At 55.6% G+C, this 6,000-nt stretch overlaps 1 protein-coding gene across 1 annotated transcript in view; it reads right to left on the reverse strand.

Moving 5' to 3' along the window:
- The window catches only part of LEKR1 (leucine, glutamate and lysine rich 1), a 47,333-nt gene extending 42,883 nt beyond the window's left edge, over positions 1 to 4,450 (reverse strand). The window contains exon 1 of the mRNA XM_032446597.1: positions 3,143 to 4,450. The gene's annotated coding sequence lies outside the window, so the exon portion shown is untranslated. The remainder of the gene's footprint in view (positions 1 to 3,142) is intronic.
- Positions 4,451 to 6,000: the final 1,550 nt, after the last annotated feature.

Raw genomic sequence — 6,000 nt, forward strand, 5'->3', positions numbered from 1 at the left:
ACCGCCCCCCCCAGTCCCTGATGCCGGCTCTCCCTCGCCCCCCGCCCCGTCTGTCCGTGTTCCCCCGCTCCCGGTCCGGCTCCATGTCCGCAGCCGAACCATCCGCTCGGCCCGTCTCCAATCGGACCCAGCACCCCCTCCACGCTGCTTCCGACCCCCGCCCGCTCTCCCCCCGCCGCCCCCTGTCCTGTTCCCCCCCGTGCCCGCTGCCCGTTCCGTGCCGTTCGCTGGGCTCCGTTAATCCCGTCCCGTGTCCCCGCTCCGCTCGGGATAAGGCGCTTTGTGTGCCCTGCCCGTCAGTGCCCGCGGGGTGAGGCGCTAATGGCGGGGTCGCACGCAGAGCGAACAGATGTGCGAAGGTCGGGAGGAAGAAAGTAAAGGCGTAAAGCACTCGATGAGGCTGGAGGTATCGCGGCGGGAGCGCTTTGATCGGCGCCTTCGCAGCAGCTGTCGGCCCTGCGTGCTGCCGGGGGGGCGGGGAGCCGGCTCGCACGCGATGTCCGACCGAACCGCGCGGGGAAGCGATGAGATCAGCGCCCAGCGGAGGATGGGAGAGCGGCACGCAGCGCTCAGTGCACCGCCATGCACGGCAACGGGCCGGGGGATGCCGTGCGGATCCGAGGGACGGACCGACGGGATGCGGGGGAGGCGATATGGGGGCTGAGATTGACATGGCATGGAGGGATTGGAGGGGGACGAGTGTGGGGCAGGCAGAGATACGGGGTCAGTCGTGGGGTTGGGGAGGCTGGAATGGGGGCTGGTGTGGGTCAGCAGGGATGGATGTGAGGGGGTTGCAGAGGGGACTGACATGGGGGCTGAAGGGTCCGAGCTTTCAGCTCAGGGCTGTCCTTGCTGCACTCAAGATCTGGGGGTCCTGAGGGGAAACATCTCTGAGCTTTATTCCCTGCTTTAAGCGGTGCCGTGTGTGCAGCGGGGCCGTGGGGGATCTCAGCACCCACGGGGCAGGAGCTGGCCCCGCTCCCTGCACGGCGCAGCTGCCGGCCGACGTGCGTGCCAGCCCCAACCACTGCGACCGCTCCTGAGCGGCTGCCAGGCGGCGTGAGCAGCTCCAAGGACAAACCGACAGGCGAGAAACGAGTGCGTGACACGCAGCGGTCATAAGCCAGCTATTTCCATTGTTTTCCTGCAGGCTTTGTACCTCCTCAAACACACGTGGAAAGCCTCCCGCCGCTTGCAAATCCCAACCCGGAGGAGCAAAGTCCACGCCAGGGGGAAAGGGCTAATAAACACAAACACCCTCCCTCACACAACACGGGAGCAGCCACGGAGCGCAGGGCTGAACCCTGGTCTGCAGTATCATTCCAGGTTAAAAGAAAATAGCGTGTTTTTTATACTGGCCCTGCTGTTCCAGGCTGCCCTTCCGTGCGTGGAAAGCACTAGGAACCCCCCCCCCCCGGGGGGCTGCAGGCACGGGGCTGTGAGAGCAGCGGGCGGACGGAGCGAGGAGAGATGGCAGGAGACGTGCAGGGGAGGGGTCAGGGGAAGGACAGGGTTTGTGCTGCGTACGGCAGCGAGGTTATTTGTGGGGCTGCGTGCACATCGTGTTAGTTCCTGTTTTCGAGTCGTACTGTTGGCCAGGTTCGGTCGCTTTGCTCCCTCCCCGCCCCCTCACCTTCCCAATGTCACAAGAACGAGATCGTCCTGGGAGAGTGGAAGGATGTTTGCGGGGGGGATCTGAGGGCTACCTGGGGATCAAGGGCGGGCAGGTCATCCTGCGCAAAGCAATAGGAGCAATAGCTCTGCAAAGCGGCGTGACAGTGATCAGATCGGGGGGAGCACAAAGGAGCGGGGCATCGGCAACGGGGCGGAAAGGCAGAGGCAGGGGATGCAGGAGGTGGCTCGTTGCCAGCCCAAATAGCTGAGTGAAATAGGAGCGTGCTAATGACGGGGCACGCGGGGCGAGAACCGGATAATGAGGGAGGGCATCCCAGCGCTCCCGTTGTGACACTGCCAAATCAAAGCCGAGCTGCTGGCTGCAAGAGCACATGAGGTGAATCAGAGGAGGAATGTGTATGATTAAGCAGCAGCTGAGTGCCAGGAGTGAAGATCTGTCAGGGATAATATCGGTGGTGTATGTGCAGAGGACAGTTGGTTTATTTGCCGTGATAGAAAAGGATTTGAAAGGGAAGACAAGAAGCTCGTACTGACTCCGAGCTGGCAACGAGAGAACTTGGGAAGGATGCCAGGAAAAGCGTCCCAGATACAAGGCTGAAGTGAGAACGAAAAAGGGAGCACGGAGGCTGTTGAGCAGCCAGCAGGTTGGGAACAGGCACGAAAGGCACGAGGCACGGCCAGCCACGGGACGTGCTCAGGGGAGGAAATGAGCAAGCAGGAGCCGGGGAGATGGCTGCTGGGTTCAAGGTTGTGTTTGTTAAGGCAGCGTATCTGCAGGATCACCCAGAGCTCTGCGACAGCGACGATGGTGGCGCTTGTGACGGCTCCTCCCGTGAAACGGGACCTTCGCATCTGGGCGAGGTTCATCTCTGCGGGGCTCAGCAGATTCCCAGGGGCCCGCTAGGAAACTCCCACGGGAACTCAGAAGCACCATAAATCTTTCCCCTCCCCCTGTCTGCAGGCAGCCCGATCTGCTTTCTCCTCATTTAAACACACAGTCTGCAGGGAGGAGACCGTTTATACTGTTGGCTTTAAAAAAAAGTAAGAAAGAAAGAAAGAAAAAGAAAGAAAATCCTGCCAAAATGCAAACTGCACTTGCACACACAGCCCTCCCCGCAGAACGAATGTGAGAACGGATGAAACGAGACAGATGTTACTTGCAGCCTTTGTGAGCTACTGGAAGAGATGTATCTCATGCCATGATGAGGAAACTGCAGAGTGTCTGTGAAACAGAGAAGGGAAAAAGCAGCCACGGGAAGCCTGGATGTTCAGAGCAATGGGAATGCCAAAGAATGGTGACATTGACTTGAATGTGGGAGGCAAGTCCGGTCCGCCCACGTCCATCATTCTGAGATCCAGCATGCAAAAACACCGCAGTCCCCCAGCGATTAAGCAAATGGGATCGTTGATAGGAAGGAGGATTACTGGGGACAGGCAGGGTTTCAAGAACAGAAATTGCAAGAGGGAATCTGCTGCTGAAACTGCGGGAGCTGCTCTCAGTCCCTACCTGGTGTCCCGGTGCTGTGTGTGCCCTTTCGAAATGCTAAATAACAGCAAGTCATTTGCAGCAGATTAGGCTGCTCCTTCCCTCTTCACCTTATTACCTCATGATGTGTGATTGCACTGTAACGTCCTGGCACATCCTGATAGGAAAATGCAAATGTTGCATTTCCATGGCACGGCCCGACAATTTAAATTTATGCCCCACAAAGAGATAGCCCCAAGTGTATGCTGAGGGCATGCCATAGCTACAGCACTGCTATAACACCCAGCCACATCCTTAGGCCTTTCTGTGTGAACCTCGGGTGAGACATGAAACAATAAGAATTTTCCTGCTCTGTTTTAGAGCCTGGCCTCTTACATTCATAGACCTTAAATGAGATCAAGAACCCAAAGCAGGCTCCTGCCATTCTGTTGCCTCAACTGCAGGTAACATTACAGAACTACAAACGATCTTTTGTTTCTTTTTCCTGTAACCTGTAGGAAGGTGCTGGGGGAGCTGATGGCCAAGAGAGCACAGCCAGCCCTGCACTCACAGCCTGTGGCCATGGGAGGTGACCTGCACTGCACGGCTGCTGTGCTGCTGGCTGAGCTGACAGCTCAGGAGAGCTGCTGTACACAAATGAGCCGTGGCAGGCATCGCCAGCATCATGCAAACCGGTTTATGAGTGACCTGGAACAGAAGCCAACACAGAAAGCTGCAGCATAGTTGCTTCAGGTCTCCTACAGCACTTAGAAGAGCACGGTGACCTGCCCAGCACTGTGATTTGTTCCATCCCTTTAGCTGTTGTTTCTGTGAATTATCTGTCAGCAGGTCATGATTTACATAATCTGTTTACTACTTGCAATTATCTCAAGTGGTTTAAGACTGGAAATTTTAGACAAAACATTTGCTTTAGGTTTCTTTGTCACCCATCTTGAAGGATTTGGCACAGTGGTCAGTAAAAGGCCCAGAAACTGTTGAGATGCTTGGGAGCGCGAGTGGAGCCTGAAGTGTGTTATCAGGACTACGCACAAAGGAGCGTTTGTAGCCCTGCTAAGAGCATATCTGGTGCCAGGAGGGTTTGGGATGCAGCCTTCCACCAGCAGCGTGTCCTTCTGCCAAGCTCCAAGAGAGTGCCAGCCCGTGGGATGACTTCTGTTTGGATTTCTGCACCACTTCCCTCCCAGATAAGGCTCACGTCAAGCTAATGGCCAGCTGTTTGCCAGCACTCGGTGCTCACAGGATGTGTTTGAGCTGCCTAGCAGCTGTCTGTGGGGAGCAGTGGGGGTCAGGAGAGCAGGGGCTGCCCATGTTGTGGGCTGAGTGCTGTGCGGGGCTGCAGCCAGCTTGTCTCACTCACCTGACAGCAGGAGAGAGCAAGCAGAACCACAGAACTACACCGTCAAGAGGAGGGAGATAATTGTGAAATTGGACAGCATTTGCCTGTCACTATGGAGTCACTAAGGGAACAGGCATATTTTCTTCCTGTTTACATAATATTTCACCAGTATCCTTGCACCAGTGAACTGTAGCCACAGCTTTGAGCTACATGGACATGCTGTGACACTATGACTTGCCAGAGGTATTGGTGCAGATAGCAAGGTACAGCCATTTGCTGTGGTGGAACGTGCCAGAGTCCCTGATGCACCAGTAAGAGCAGCAGGCTGCAAGCACAGGGCTGTCACAGGGGATTAGTCATGTCCTTAGCCACAGGAAAGCTGCAGAGAAGAGCAAATCTCACATCCTCCAGCTTAAGAGCTCCTTTCACAATGTTTTTCATTCTTACAGAGAAGAAAAACACATACAAATATAAGCTTCCTGACCTTTTACTGATGGAATTTTTCTCCAAATATGGGAGAAAAGGCTGTGATTTAGTTTTGCAAGGTGTGCAGGAAGCCCTCTCTAGCCAAAGGCACCAGCTGCTTGCCATAGGTGTGTGCTACTGTCTGCTGTGAGTGAGCCATGGCAGCAGGGCTCCAAAGGTTCCCCAGCATGGAACATGTGGGGCTGGGGAGCACTGCAGTGCTCTGTGTGCCCGACTGGGACTGAAGCCTGCAGAATCAAAGTGCTCCCATGCTGCTGTTCGCTCTTTGTGCAACACACGTTTGAGTACACTCTGCTGTACCTCAGCAGATACTGTGGTAGATACTCAGCGTTGTATCTTAAAGTACAGTAACAGCACAGTCACACGCACAGAGGATCAGCACTTCCCATCGGGGATAGGAGTGACATTCCCCACCCCACCAGTAAAGGCACATTAAATATTTATGCAGCTGTCACGCCTTGAGGCCCCAGCAGGATTAAGGTCCACAGCGCCTGGTGCTCTGAAAACGTGATAAGAGCCAGTCCCTGCCCCAAAAGAATGCAGCCCCAGCACGGCTGCACCACGGCCCTGCAGTGGCTGTTTGTCTGCACCGGGCCTGTTCTATAAACCTGTTTGCTGAAAGACCTGTTGTGTTATCAAGGTGCCGGAGGGCGGAGGGTTCCATGTCAGTGCCGAGTCCTGGCTCTTGTTTGCTTTACAGATGGGGACCCTCTGCTAGCAGTGAGTGGAAGCAGTGAGATGTCCCCCGAGCGGGCAGGATGGGAGTGAGCGAGCTAGGAGAAAAGACAGCAACACAGGGGGTTCTTGTGCATTGAGAGACAGCTCTACTGAAACAACTTCTTTTCCCATTACAAGAAGAGGGTTTCTGGTAGTCATGAGTACAGTCCTTGGCCGTGCGAGGTCTGCATTCAATTCCTATTCATCAGACACTCTGGGACAGTGACTCAGCTCCTGTCTTGTGCAACTCATCTGCTAGCACGTATTGCTGCTCCTCACCAGGGTGTTGCAGGCACTAAAAGGAGGTGAGGCCGTGTCGGGGCAGTGGTGTGCACACGGC

This window comes from Coturnix japonica, chromosome 9 (assembly GCF_001577835.2).
Source record: "Coturnix japonica isolate 7356 chromosome 9, Coturnix japonica 2.1, whole genome shotgun sequence".
NCBI lineage: Eukaryota > Metazoa > Chordata > Aves > Galliformes > Phasianidae > Coturnix > Coturnix japonica.